The sequence below is a fragment of the Cucumis melo genome, chromosome 10, assembly GCF_025177605.1.
Source record: "Cucumis melo cultivar AY chromosome 10, USDA_Cmelo_AY_1.0, whole genome shotgun sequence".
NCBI lineage: Eukaryota > Viridiplantae > Streptophyta > Magnoliopsida > Cucurbitales > Cucurbitaceae > Cucumis > Cucumis melo.
The window spans coordinates 18,422,575-18,438,290 of NC_066866.1; the positions used below are offsets into that span (position 1 = coordinate 18,422,575).

A 15,716-nucleotide genomic window follows, 5' to 3' on the forward strand; every position below is an offset into this window, starting at 1 on the left:
GAAATTATGAGTATATTTTCAGAATACAACTGGGTTAAGTTTTTCCATTTAAGCATTTTTTCTTTTTGTGTAATGATGGTTTCTGTTTGTGCATTTTGGATGTGTAATATGTCTCATATATTTAATTTTGTGTTGGTTGGTTTTTTACTTAATCAACACATCTCTATCCCTAAAAAAAATACACATTTTAAAACTATTTGTGCATTTGGATGTGCATAGTGCTCTTTTAAGGTTTTGGAGTTTGCGGTGTTCTCCAAAATTACTACTGCACAATTGCCCTACCAACTAAATGTATCATTATATTATAGTAGATGGCACCAACTATGTGAAAAACAATATAAGGTAATAAGTTAATTATTATGTGAGAAAAGTCTCTGTGTGAAAGTGAACTTTTTTGTTTTCTTTTTTTTTTTCATTTATTGGTTATGACTACCTAAAAAGTATTTGTTTATCGAATTTGTTTATCCATATGCTTTTAATGCATGAATTTTTTTTTATTGGTGATTGTCATCTGATTACTATTTCATGTGATTGTTATCTTAATTGATACTTGATTTCTATTTGATTATCATTTTTTGGCATTATATACTTATGTATCAATGTAACCTTAAGTTTTTTTTGGTATACTCTAATATTAGCATCATATTTTTAAATGTTGTTTTTAGTCTTATTGAGAAATTTCACTCGCTGACACCCAATTATTTGTCTAATTGTCATGCGATTACTATCTGATTTTTATATGATTGTCATGTGAATTTTATTAGATGTTAAGTACTTTATGTTGGAGTTTCGATCAACAGCGATCAATGATCGGTTTAATGCCACGTGGATCTTTGGCGGGCTGGGTTGATTTTAGATGAGTGGACCTCGTGTTCAAGGGTTGTGCTTTTTGGATGAGTTGGTCTCGGTTTCAAAGGCTTCATTGTGCATGTAGTGATCGTAAACTCGTACGCATTAGCAATTTGACAATCAAACAACAATCAAACAATTCTAAGATAATAAATAATAATAGGATATCAATTATATAACAATCAATATCAATTAGCAATTAGACATGTCAAAGATGAGTAGCTAATTAACTGACAAACAGAAGGCAGTCAAACAATATCAAAAGTTATGTGACAAAAAATGATAATCAAAAGTTAATCAATTAGCTATCTCAAGAGACTAACTAAAATTAGATGACAATCCGATAGTAATCACATGACAATCAAATTTCATGCACAATTCCGTAAATCAACTAGGGTATTTTAGAGTTTTCAGTTTTAATTCCTCTTTTAAATTGAAACGAGTGCTTAGTTTTTCTATTTTTGCAAAAGAGAAAGAAACAAATATTTGGACCATGAGTTTAATTTTTCAAATGTTTTTGTCAATTTTGCCATTGACTCTTATTATTATTATTATAATTATTTTTGCAATGGGTGGTGGAAAGTTAATAGAAAGACCAAACATGTTAATGGTAGATACATAAAATGAGATTATTCTAAATTAATTTTAGGGGCTAAAATGTCACTTTAGATAATTTGGAAACTCAAATGCAATCAAAGACAAACTTTAAGGACCAAACTGTAGTGTTACGAATCCGGAGAGTTTGAAATGGTTTTTGTTTTTTTTTGTTTATTAAACAAAGATGATTTTGATGAACAAAATCCGGAGAGTTTGAAATGGTTTCATCAAAAGGCTTTCATTTGAGAGGCACAAACAAAATTAGTAGTGTTACGAATAAAGTTATTTGAATGGAAGACCTCAAAAGGAAGTTGTGAGGATATGTTGAAGAAGGTTGCATTTGGGAAGTTAGGCCTGCTTCCAATCCATCTTATCTTCAATGGAGACTTTTTATGGGGGAGAGATTTGCTCAACCTAAGCAAGGGAATTTGGTGGACATAGTTGCAAATGGTATTTTTTCTTTTTCTTTTTAACTAATGATCATCGGCTTTTTTGAGTTGTTCAACAAAGTTTTGTAACAAGATGATTTAGATATTATTAAAAAAGAAAAAAAAAAAAAATCCTATGAACAAGAGGATTGGAGATAAACTAATTCGACATATATGACACCTTTTTCTGGATTTTACCTTGCATGCTGCTTGTGCCTCTCCTCAGGTGTGAGCCACTTACTAGTATGTGTTATGTACTGCCCTATTACCTTTGATTTTAATTAAAGTCTGCATTGAGTTTGGTTATGCAAAGTGGGAAACATGATGAAAGATACCTTAACTAGTCGTTATTGTTTTGTGCTTGCTTTCCATTATCTAGTCGATTTATTTTTGTTTGTCGAATTATATTCATAGTAGTCAAGCTTATTTTCAAACTCGATGTTGGTTTGTTTTCCTGTTGTTTAGTCATGAAATTTAGCATTTGAGTTGCTACTTGCTTATTCTTGATTTCTTGTTGGATGGTCGTAATGGTTTTTGGAACACTTTGTTGGGGTTGAGGTTTGTTTTGAAGAGTACTTGAGTTATTTGAATTGGTTGGTTTTGTTGCATGTTATAATGTTTGCGTGAGGATTCTCTTTTCAAATGAAATGAACTTCTTGTTGTTAGATGGTAAGAGAAAATTGTACTTTGATAGCATGCCTTGATGCTGATATTTGGGGAGTTAGATAAAGATGGCAATGCTTCTACTGCAAGTGAAGAGTTCATTTCTATACTCTGAATTACTTTTAATTATTTGAATTGGAAAGAGTTGAAATCGAGCGATAATCTACTGAATCTCATATGCTTGTTGACCAATGTTAACACAAGTTTAAACTTGTAGATTTGAAGTTGTTCGGAAGCAGATAACATAATTTGTCAAATGGAGGAAAATTTACTAGTGTATTTACTATGACAAATAAATTTTTTTTGTACAATTATTTATTGAACCTCATATGCTTGTTGATATATGTTAAAATAAGTTTAAACTTGTAGATTTGAAGTTGTTCTGGAGCAGATAACATAGGAAAAATCACTAGGGTGTTCATTGCTACGAGGAGTTTGCGCTACCAAAGTTCAAAGTGCTCATAATCTTGTTGTATGAGTATCATTTCTCACTTCTCAAAAGCTAGAAAATGTTGTAGGTCACTAGAAAAAATGTTGCATAGTTAGACAATGCTTTTCGATGGCTCTTTAAAACAGGGTTAGTTGTTTTTTAGGTCCTAATTTAGACAATGCTCTTCGATGACTCTTTAAAAGAGAGTTATTAGTTGTCTTTTAGGTCCTAATTTATACATAGTGATGATAAAATGTTGATATTGTGGTGTGAAAATAGCTAAAATTACCTTTTCTATTTGTCAGGAGTTATTATATTGAATTTGATAGAGATTAAACGAGGACAGAAGAAAGACCGAAATTCTACCCTAATTGCAATTAATTAACAATAAACCATAAACCAAAATAAGACTGAATATAGATTTTTTAAGAAAAACTTAAGTTCGAAGCTCTGATTGATACTTGAATCACCACTAGGGTTGACCTACTATCCTTCGGACTCAGAACCAGGTTGTGCGACCCGTTTGATGAGGGAAATCGGGAGAGAGAAAGAAGATGGAAAATATATGGAAAAAGGGTTGGGTTTTATATATATTTTTTATTTTAGAGCCCAATTTTGTTTTAGAAAAATTTTCTAACCATTTTCTTAAGGCCCCAAGAGCCCAATTTATAGAGAATTCACATGCAAGGTTGTATGTGCATGCAAACACATGGGCTAACAACACATAACTCACTGACCATTAGTGGGCTTAATGTCTTCATGGGCTTAATGTCTTCATAGTGTGCTAACACCTAGTCCAATATAGTTAGTGGGTTTTTTCAACAAAATATTGGATTTTCTTACTAACTTTGGTCAAAGGGTAAAATTGTCATTTGGTCAAAGTCAAACTTTGACTTTTCAAACCAAAAAGTCAACATTTTGACTTTTTACAATTATATTCGTCTTGACTAATTTTGACCTTCTGAGCATGAATCCGCATTTATTTTCTCAAGATTCAAATCACATTTAAATATATTGCTAGTCAAAGTTTGACTTTTCAAAGTCAAAAGTTAACATTTTGACTTTTTACAACTTTGACTATTTCCATCTTTTTTTAGCTTCCGAGTATGAATCCACATTCATCTCTTTAATATTTAAATCCCATTTAAGCATAAAGCTCTATTAGTAATCTAAAAACTGATGGCCATATCACATATACTTATCGATTTTTCTCTCCTCTCCTATTTCAAACTATTCGACTCATTCCATCATACCGTTCTAAGTTTATTCCATATGAGCTAGCGAAGAAACCTAATGGACCTATAGATCATGGGCTTCAACGATCCGAGATTAATTGGCTAAACTCTTTGATACCGAAATAATCAACATTCGTTAACTAACAGGTCATTCCACTAAAGTTCCGTAGTTGCACTCTTCTCACTATAGATATATTTGTGTCCATTTGATATAACCATGATTAGTAAGTTATCCTTCACAGGTTGTTTGTAAGTTTAGCTTGGTCGAAAAGTATCGTTTTACCCCCAAGACTACATCTTTCTCCTTAAGTCCCACTGATCCACTATTAAACAATTGGTTTTAAGGTTTAACCTATAAACCGAATCCCTCTTGGGCCAATGAGAGAGTGAGACCCATTTGTTCAAGACTTCGATTCAGTCCTTAGGGGAACAACTTATCTACTAACCCTAAAGCGAGTAGGAGTGAATTCTGTCTTGCACTCTATGTTCTAACTACCCACCCGATCTTACCCCTGAAATAGGAGGCTTATTGGGCCAACGCTAATGAGTTTCCCTCACCTATGCAGATCTAAGGATAATCTCGTGTGAACAGGGGTTCACAGTTAGCTTAGGATTAAGATTAAGTTACCTAGGTCATCAATAATCAAGATAGTCAGTTTTAAACAGTAAACAACGTTATAACGTAAAAGTGACTATTTCATGGTTTTGTCTTATGTAAACCTTTTACATAGAATGCCTCCACTTTCATGTCTCTACATGAATGATTCAGGATTACATCGTTTGTATTAACTACAAAGTGGGCCACATCCATAGTATCTTAGAATAAGGCGCCCAACCTTTATTCATATACTATAGGCTATTTAGGCTACTTACTCGAACTTAATCCATGTTTATGTCTCTACATAAAGTTCAAGTTTACTCAAAAATAGCCTTGAGATCTTAGTTTATTGGATTTAAGATTATAGTATTCAATTTCTCAATAATGACTTTATTGAATAGAATATGATTACAATAGATTTAGACAAGAAAAGAATGAACTTTTAAACCTTGACATTTAATTTGTGTAAAGTGTACATGTTTTGTCAGCAAAATCACGTGTGATCAACATTTGAAGAAAAGTTAAAGAATATTGTTAAAAGACCGATAAGATATTTTTTCTGAAGCAATTTGTATATAAGACAAATATTTTATCGATGAGTGATAGGTGACCTTATAAACAAAACATTAAATCTAGATTCAATGTATTCTTGTTGCATGTTTGATTAGAGATAATTCTAACTATGAAATTATTGAGACAAAGAAGAGTATAAATAGAAAGTCTCTCTGACTAATTTGATAGTCTTTTGACACGTGTAAAATAAAAAATAGAAAATCTTATTAATATTTTTCTAGATTGTTATTATTATTTTTTGATAATATAGGACACATGCGAAGACATTTGTCGACCATTTAAACCCATTAGCATCCAACCTATAATTTTCTTTAAACATTTGGTTTTTTTTGGGTCAACCCTCTACTCGATTACACCATTGATTCATTAATCTAAAAAAGCAACTCCCAAAGATATTTAGAACACCCATTTAGAAGGGTATGAGTAGATTCTAATAGTCTATGCAACATTTGGAGCACGATCTAAGAAAATAGAGTAAGAGTTATTTTAACCCCTCGTTTTTCTATAGTAGCACTCTTTGCAACTTAGAGATTAAAATAACCAACTTTCTTATCTCTTTCTTGAATCTACTCGCCAATGAACAATTCCGACAACTAACTCCAATGGAGACCACCATTCCATAGAATAACCAATTTCGACATCACTACCTCCAACTACTATCCGTCAACTACTACGTTAACCAACTCCAATAATCATCTCCAACAATCACGTATATGATTAACTTTTGACAATCCCTCTAATGAATAATTCATAGTATTTGATAGTCTTCTTTTACTGTCCAACATAAACATAAACATAAACATAAACTTCTTGAGTGTATAACAAATCATGCAAAAAAACTCTTTCGAGAAAGTGTAATCAAATACATGAGCGTGTTTGTTTAATAAAAATTTATAAAAACTATTTGAATGCAAATGAATATATATGAAATATATTAAATAATAATTCCAAGTCTCAAATTTTCTTTCAACAAGGTCCTAATTGTTTGTAATATGAATGCAAATGAATTTGCAAAGGGATCTTATGGACCTAAAGATCATAAGTTCCAATAATGATGCAATGTTAATTAATTAAACTCTTTTACTAATCAATTTTTATTCATTAACTTTATGTCACTCCAATGTAGACTTACATTTGCACTCTTAGCATTGTAGAACAAGTTGTGTCCAGGAATATAATCATTACAAACAAGTTAGTCCTTCATGAATGATTCGTTATTACAACTAGGTCAAATGTATATTATTTCTATAATTGAATATTTCATCTTAAGTACCATTTATTCTTTAATGAACAACATATTTGGGATCCAATTATAAATCAAGTTCTTTTAAGGCCAATGAGAGGTTTGGGCCCCATTGTTCAAGTCCCAAAATGAGCACTTTAGACAACTACTCATCTACTTATCCTAAGTAGGAAAGAGAGCATTCCATCTTGTGCAATTACATTCCCAACTTTCTATTTAGTCAAGTCCCAGAATAATAGGCTTATTTAAGATGTTACTTCGATCACTCTTACCTAGACAAATGAAACGAAAAGCTCTTATAGGTAGAAGTTCATATCTCATTTAGGATTCAAATCAAGTGGCATATAATATCATTCGATGAAATATTAATCTCTTCAATTAATGAATTTATAAAGATATTAAATATTTCATGGTCTAGTCATATACAAACTCTTTGTTTAAGATACTCTTATTCACAGACATCCATATGAAGAATTTGGATTAAAACATTTGTAACAATTAAAATGTGGGTTGTATACATAGTGCTAGCACGATAAGACACCTAACCTTATTTTTGAACATGAACCACCGGTATGTCAACCACATACTACTAAAAAGTTTACATTGAATAATATTGGATTTTTATTGTAATGAATAATTTAATATTGCATCTAAATTACTTAAGTTAAAAAATTATTAAATAACCAATCAACTACGAGGTTTTAAGGCACAAATTCGAATAAAGAAGTGGGCGTTTCAACTACAATGACACTTGCATGTGGCATTGTATTTCTCGAATCAACTTTTTTACTATGATGATAATTTTTTCAATCATCTAATGATCAAATTGACTTCAATTTAATAAGAGATGACAACGAGAGAATAAAAATGAATATAATCTTTAAATAGATAGATTCATTTCCAACAAGAGGGAAGATTTCTTTGGCCTCCAACAAAGCAATAAAATGTTGCAAAAAAAAAAAAAAAAAATCTTCGACTAGGAAAGCTTCATGAAGGTTATATTTGAAAATATGAGAGCCCCAATGTAGCGGAAGCTAGGGTGTAAACGGGTTGGGTTGGGTTGACCCAAAATTTTCAATCCGAGACCCAACCCAAGCCATATAATATAGGTTGGGTAGTCTGGGTTATCGGGTTGTTCGGGTTATTCTTACATCCCTAGCGGAAACATTTCACATAGAGCAAAGATCAAATTAACTGGGAATTAAGAAATACCTATATTGAATAAGAACTTCTGGACCAATCTCAAATTGTCACATCATGTACAAAATTAATTACGAAAAAGAACAAATAATTGAATGTGAGACTAATTAAAAGTTGAAATGTGTGCCAAATTGAAATTGAAAAATAAATTGGTAATTTTGATTATGCCATGTGCTTTCATCTTGACCTTTGGATCAAGTTAATTATTTATGTCCAATTAAGTATTATTTATTTGGACTAAAGTTCAATAGAGCTAAAAGTAAGCTTAATTTAGCCTTAATGCTAAATATGACCCAAATCCATTTGGTTGAGCCAATGGGTCTGATCCATAGACCAACTAGGCCCAAGCCCATAAAATCCACCAGAGAGTTCTATAAATAGATTACCACTTCATTTTGCCACCAGAGAGTTCTATAAATAGATTACCACTTCATTTTGTGGGGACAAAAATCTTCTCCATAAGGTCTAGAGAGAATTCTCCCAATAACCAAAAGACTTCCTAACTCTTGAAGATGACTACCTTCGAAGACTGAAGTTTCTTTGAAGCTACAAGCTTTCTTCCAAGACTCCATGTTCAAGAACATCAAGTGCTCCACTTCCATACATCAAGCATACACATTCAATCGAAAGAAAATCAGAAGATCAAGTATTAGAGATCGAACTATATCACATCAAATCAATATAAATACAACATCAACATAACTTCAACTCCACGAAACACGTTTCTCCAAAAATCTCATGTGGCACTGAGGAATCAAGATAGACCAGTCTAAGATTGATGCATTCAGAAAATGCCAAGGCCAAAGAGTTTGCATGTCGTAAGAAGTCTCAAGGGATGACTGGCTTACATTCGAAGGTTTATTTTCAACTTGGCTGATCGATGTCAACCTTTTTAAAAGTTGATGAGGAAAGGAGAAAATTTTGTGTGGGATGAGACTTGCCAAAATGCCTTTGATAACATAAAGAAATACTTGCTTAGTGTCACGGGGTTAGTTCTAAAGCTAACCCAACGTGCGGCACTTGGCTAGAAATTACGCCCACATTAGCCAAGTAAGCCATTTAGGACGTTGTTGCACCAAGCACTAACGATGAAACTGTAGCGGAAGTTGTTTGTTATGCTTGATGTTTGATAGGCAAGAGAGTTTTGGTGGGAGAGAGAGCTAAGCTTAGCATTTCCTTGGAATTATTCTCTTTATTCCAAGAATGCTCGAATACAATAGGTTACAATGGTTTATCCTTTGCCAGGGTATTGCCATTTGCAAAGGATGAGGCAAGGTTGCCTTGGTTGGCTAGGACATGCCAAACACCAAGGTTCTCCTAGGATGTCCTAAGGATGCTCCAAGATTACTAAGGATCTTAGGATTGAATACAAATGAGCCCCCTAACTCCTATTTATAACCTCCACAACCGACCTAAGGGCTTAGAAGGTCGGTTGAGGAACTATCTAGAAGATCCAAGGTGGTTTGGCCCTTTACATTTGACTCTAGAACATTCTGGACCTACCATGACACTCCTGACCATCATCGTATGTCTCTACACCCACATAGAAGCTTCTGGACGTGTCTGGAGGCACATTGGCTGGGCGCGCATCGACATAGGCCATCCAGGCTGTTTGCTTGCATTCTAGCCCTATCGCGGGTGTTCACGGGTCTTCTGGAGTCTTCTCGAGTCATCCCGACCGTCATAGAAAGTTCTAGAAGCATCTGGGCACTTCTTGGCCTTGGACGGACATAGGCACACGCGGGATGTCGCGCGGGCAACGTGGCCGTGGGGCGTGTGTTTGGGCCACGCGTCGGGAGTTAGGGGTGTCCGCGTTGTGCGCTTGCGGCCTGTTTAGGGCACGCGCGCATGATGCCGCGCGCGCCTTGCCTGGGTGAGCATGTGCAGCGTCTCGTGGGTGTGCATGCCTGTCCGTGTGCATGCTGGGCTTACCGCCTGGCCATGCGCATGTGCATGTGCGCATGTTCTGTGTTGGGCGTTGATGCTTGGGGCCGATGGCCGTACCAATGGGCATTCGGACGTGTTATGGAGTGGTACTTCTGCGCTCTTCGTGGCACACATGTTATGGCTGTCCTCGAGAGGCACACGCCTATGTCATGAGCGTGTGGTGTGGCCACCCGTGGGCTGTCTTAGGGCCATGTTGGGGCTCCTCCATGTCTATCCTTAAAGAGCCGTGGGCACATAGCGGCGCAACTCTTGGGATATTTCGGTGTCATTTCATGGGACGTGACATTAGTCCCCTAATACTAGGAGCTCCAGTACTTGATAAGTAGTTTATACTGTACATTGCTGTACATGAAAGGCAACTAGGTGCGTTGTTGGCATAACAAGAGAAGAATGGAAGGGAACATACTCTCTACTATCTAAGCAAAACCTTAGTTGAGACCGAAGTCAACTATTCTCCTATCGAGAAAATGTGCCTTGCACTTTTTCTTGTGATCGATAAGTTGAGGCATTATATATGTAGGCTTTCACGGTTCATTTAGTGGCGAAGGTGAACCCTATAAAGTATGTTCTATCTAGTCCAATCATCTCTTGACGCTTGACCAAATGGTTGGTTTTGCTCAATATAACATTATCTATATTCCACAGAGGGCGATAAAAGGACAAACGTTGGTAGATTTTTTAGCAGACCATCAAATTCCATTAGATTGGAAGTTATGTGAAGACTTGCCAGACGATAAAGTTTTCTTCACGGAAATTATGGAACCATGGACTATGTACTTTTATGGTTAGTGTGAAGAAGTGGTACAAAGCCAGACATCGTCCTCATTTTCCCTAAGAAACATATGTTACCTTATAGCTTTGCGCTCGGTGAACAATACTCAAACAATGTGGTTGAATATCAGATTTGATAATTGGCCTTCAAATGACATTGGTGATCATAGTATCATTCATAGATATTTATGGTGATTCAAAGTTGATTATTAGTCAACTATTGCTTTAGTATGATGTGAAACATGAAGATTTGAAGTCGTACTTCGCTTATGCTCAACAGTTGATTAAAAGGTTTGACAGTTTAATGCTGGTACTGAACTTATGCTCAAGAAACAAACATTAAGTCCTACTTATACAAATCCTAAATTAGATTAGTCACAGTACTTAAGCTTCTCTTAGCTTGCCAGCTTCTACTTAGCGTTTTACACGTGTGAACTTAATATTCGTTCTAACCATGCTTTAAGCTTTATCTCGACAAGTCATCAGTTGACTAATCAAAATTAAAAAATTTCTTTGCAATTCCTAGCTCTCTTTGTCTGCCTTCTTCTCACGTCACAACAACAAAAAAGCTTACTTCCTCGTGTTTACAGATTTTGGACGCTTACTTCTTTTTCGCATCGCTTAGTCTTAACACATACTGGCCTTCAAAACACCTACACTACAAGAAATTGAGTTTCTAAAGGTGTACAAAAAATGTTACTAAAACGAAAAAAACGCCGCTAAAAGTATTAGCGACGCAATTCCATTCGTTGCTAGGACTGTCGCAGTATCCGCATAACTAAAAGTTTCAACGATTCAATAATTGTGCGCTGCAAAAGGTGTACTTTTAATGAAAATTGTGCATTACTAAATACTTACTTTTAGTAACACATGTTTTGTCACTATTTATATTTTATAGTGATGTAGTGCACTCGCAACTAAAGGTGATGTTTTAGTGGCAAATAATGTTGTTGCTCAAGGTTGATTTATGACCATTATAAACCGAGCATGCTTTATAACTAATTTTGTGCTAAAGATTAATTTGTGTTAAAGGTAGATATCGATGATGTCCTATATAAAAGTTTTTGCTCTTTAGTCCCATTGAGCTTGTATCAACATTGCAAACTGGGCATGCTTTATAACCTTCTGTCCTCCAACCAGATAAATGACCATAAGCTAGAAAATCATTTATTGTCAACAACAATGCAACATAGAGTTGGAAGAAAGAAGCACTAAAAGTATCGTGTGTTTGAATACCATCCACCCACAATTCATTTAACTCATCTATCAATGATTATAAGTAAACATCAATTTCTTTACCAAGAGACCTTAGACCAAGAATGAGTAAAGATAGAAAACTGAATGGTACTTTCATACACTTCCAAGGAGGCAAGTTGTATGGAATGAGTATAACTGGCTACATGCTATATGATGTGCTCATGTTTCCATATAGATTAAACCCATTAGAAAAAAGTGGTAATCTGACATTTCGAGCGTCTGAAGAAAAATAAGGATACTGCTCATCAAAATGTTTCCAACCCTCAGCATCAACAACATGTTGAAGTTGATGAAAAAAACGAGACATACGCAGTAGAAGAATGGATCAAAAAATTACTTTAGATGCATTTAAACTAATTTGAAAGTTAACATGATTAATAACTACCTTAATTACACTAATTAGGGTTTAGAGAAAATACATACCTTTGAAGCTTCCAATCCTTGAAATCTCCTCATAATCACAAACCTGAGACCACCACTAATGTTGACCCGTTATTCTCTAGACTTAGAACCGGATTGTGAGACCCATATGAAACAAATAATGAGAGAGGAAGATGAAATTAGGAGGAAGGAACCAACTATTTGGTTAAGTAATTTGAATAATTTTTCACCAAAAATATTAAAAGTTTTTAAATCAAATTTCCAAACTTATTTTTATAAAAGATTTACATGCAAAATGCATGAAAAAAGTTTACAAAATAACAACACCTCATTCTCCACTTAATCTTAGTGGGCTATATATTTACATCTTATGTAAACATTTGTCCCACTAAGTGTTAGTAGGATTATCCAACAAAATGTTGGATTTTCCCACTAACTCTAGTCTAAGGGTAATATGGTCATTTGACCAATTAAATGAAAGTCAAACTTGGACTTTCTCAAGACAAAAGTCAACATTTTGATCTTTTACTATTTTGTTCGTCTTGACTAATTTTGAAATCTCGAGCATGAATCTGCATTCATTTTTCTAAAATTCAAATCACTTTTGAATATAAAGCTGGTCAAAGTTTGACTTTTCAAAGTCAAAAGTCAACATTTTGACTTTTCACAAGTCTGAACATTTCCAAGCTTCCAATTATGAATCCGTATTCATATTTTTAGTATTTAAATCATATTTAATCATAAAGCTCTATAATCAATGACTATATCATATATATTCGTCGATCGGTTTCTCTCTCTCTACTTAATTCGAACAATTCGAATTATTCCAAGATATTATTCTAAGTTAATTCGATATGAGCTAGCAGCGGAACCTAAGGGACCTATAGATCATGGACTCCAACAATTCGATAACTAGCTAAATCCTTTTAGATCGAGCTAATCAACATTCATTAACTAACGAGTCATTCCACTAAAGTCTCGTAGTTGCACTCCCCTCACTATAGATATATTTGTGTACATTTGATATAACCATGACCAGTAAGTTAATTCTTCACAAGTTGTTCATAACCTTGGTTGGGTGAAAATACCATTTTACCCCCGAGACTACATCTTGTTTCTTAAGTTCCATTGATCCACTATTGAACATTTTATTTAAGGTCTAACCTATAAATCGAATCTCTCTCGGGCCGATGAGAGGACACGATCCCTTGTTCAAGACTTGGATTAAGTCCTTAATGGAACAACCTATCTACTAACCTTAAAACGAGTAAGAGTAGATTCTATCTTGCACCCTATATCCCTAGTCATCTACCGATCTTACCCCTAAAATGGGAGGCTTATTGAGTCAGCGTCATTGAGTTGCCCTCACGTATGCAGACCTAAGGGTAATATCGTTTGAGTAGAAGTTCATAGTTAGCTCAAGATTAAGATTAAGTTACCTAGGTTGTCATAATCGAAATAGTCAGTTTATAAAGTCAACGGTGTTATAACTGAAAAGTGACTATTTCATGGTTTTAGTCTTATGTAAACTCTTTACACACGATGTCCCTACTCTCATGTCTCTACATGAACGATTCAGGATCAAATTATTTGTATTAACTACAGAGGAGGCCGCATCCATAATGTTTCCATTTGGGCTATAAACTCGAACTTGTTTCACATTTATGACTCTGCATAAAGTTCAAGTCTACATTAGATAGCTTTGGGATCTTAGTTTATTAGATTCAAGATTATTGTATTCTATTTTCACTAATAAGTCCTCAGTAACCTTTTTATTGAATAGAATATAATTTTAACTACAAACTACGAGTTTTAGGACATAAATTCCAACAAAAGTATGCCTTCATTTTCATATCTCTTATCTTTGTACCACCTCATATCCTCTGCGATATGTTTTGAAAGAAATAATCTTTGTAACCTTGCCTTTAGTGGAAAATATCTCAACACCTTATGTGGAATTTGTTTCCCCTTTCTATTATTCAGCCTACATCTAGACTCTCTACAATGCGAACAATTGTCAAGTGATGCATAATCTTTCCAAAATAAAGCACAATCAAACTTGCACACATGAATTGATTCATATCCCATCCTTAGGTCATTTAGTCTTTTCGTACCTTCATAGTAGAAGGCAGGTAGCTTTACACCATCCGAAAATGCTTCATTTAATAATTCAAGCAACATATCAAAGGATTTGTCGCTCCAATGGTTAAGCACCTTAATGTGCATAAGTTGCACTAAAAAATTAAATGAAGTGAACTTTAGACATCCCAGATATAACTCTTCTAATTCAGGAAACATAACACTTATTCTATTGACTCATCTTGCTCGTTTGATTCTCTTGTCGTTTCTTCAAACATTGGCCCATGTAGATCATGAATCATCTCTAGCATCTCATCATCCATAGTATCTCTAACTCTAATGTTTTCTCTAAGATTTACATTCTCTTATCTACATTCTCTTATATACATTAACTTAAATTGGAAAAGTTGCACCTAGAAACCTCGAATTAGATCTAAAAAATGGAGAAAGACCAATAATATCTCCATGGAATATCCATCGCCTATAAGTCGGGAACATACCATATTTAAACAAATGACATTCTATGACATCTAATCTATTCAAATTGATGTTCATACAATTTGAATAAGGACATATTGTTCTTCCCTCTTTGTCTAAATAATTAGTTGCAATTTTGATAAAGTTAGCAACAACATCGAATATTCACTAGAAGCTTGATCTCTTAAATTTATCCAACTTCGATCCATAATAAGTACAACGCTTAAAGCACCTAAGTTAGAATCTAGGTATTAGAATCAAAGCCATATGTAAATTGCAAAATATAACAGAAATGTTGGATGAAAAATCCAATAACAATTGCCTACAATTGCCACAGAATATCACCTACAATTCAATTTTTAGAAAAATACCAGAATAACAATTAATGAAGAAGAGTATTATTAGGAACAATAGAAGGACCATGAAGTTTTTGCATTGTAACAGAACATGTAGAATTCCTGATGGCAACCATTTCTTAATGCTTGATCTTTCATAAGTTTGTCTTGTGCAAAAGAGTGACAAGATGCTTAAACAAATCAAGACTTATTGAACATTTAAACAAGTAAAGGATGGTCTCATGATCGATTACCAACCTAAACAAATTATACTAATTTTAGGACCCTTCTTTGGAGGTCTACCTACCATTTCAAGACTTCCTTGAAGTACTAGCCAAATTAGATCATTCATTTTCACCTTCCAGAAAGCTTGTATAGACCCTTCTAAACAAAGTTTAATAACCAACTAATTATTTGGCAAAAGATTAAACAAGAAATTATGAAAAATTATTTGGATCCCATCTCATAGGATTATCCTTGTTAGACTAGATAGTCACAGTTTTTATTAGAAACGTAAAAGATTTTCGAAGAAGTAGGGAATAATGGTGGATTATTATTCGCCCTCTTATCTTTCTAAATCTAGGTTTTGGACAGAGTGCTACTTTCCGAATGTGATGCTTTGAGTTTTAAAGATATTCCACCATGGTTTTGGT

At 34.1% G+C, this 15,716-nt stretch overlaps 2 long non-coding RNA genes across 2 annotated transcripts; both read left to right on the top strand.

Annotated features, from left to right (window-relative positions):
- Nucleotides 1-169: 169 nt before the first annotated feature.
- On the top strand, nucleotides 170-3,261 carry LOC107991312 (uncharacterized). The gene is made up of 2 exons (XR_001763290.2): nucleotides 170-342; nucleotides 2,907-3,261. It is a non-coding gene; the product is annotated as an uncharacterized LOC107991312 (long non-coding RNA).
- On the top strand, nucleotides 1,431-2,905 carry LOC107991311 (uncharacterized). The gene is made up of 2 exons (XR_007823924.1): nucleotides 1,431-1,896; nucleotides 2,755-2,905. It is a non-coding gene; the product is annotated as an uncharacterized LOC107991311 (long non-coding RNA).
- Nucleotides 3,262-15,716: the final 12,455 nt, after the last annotated feature.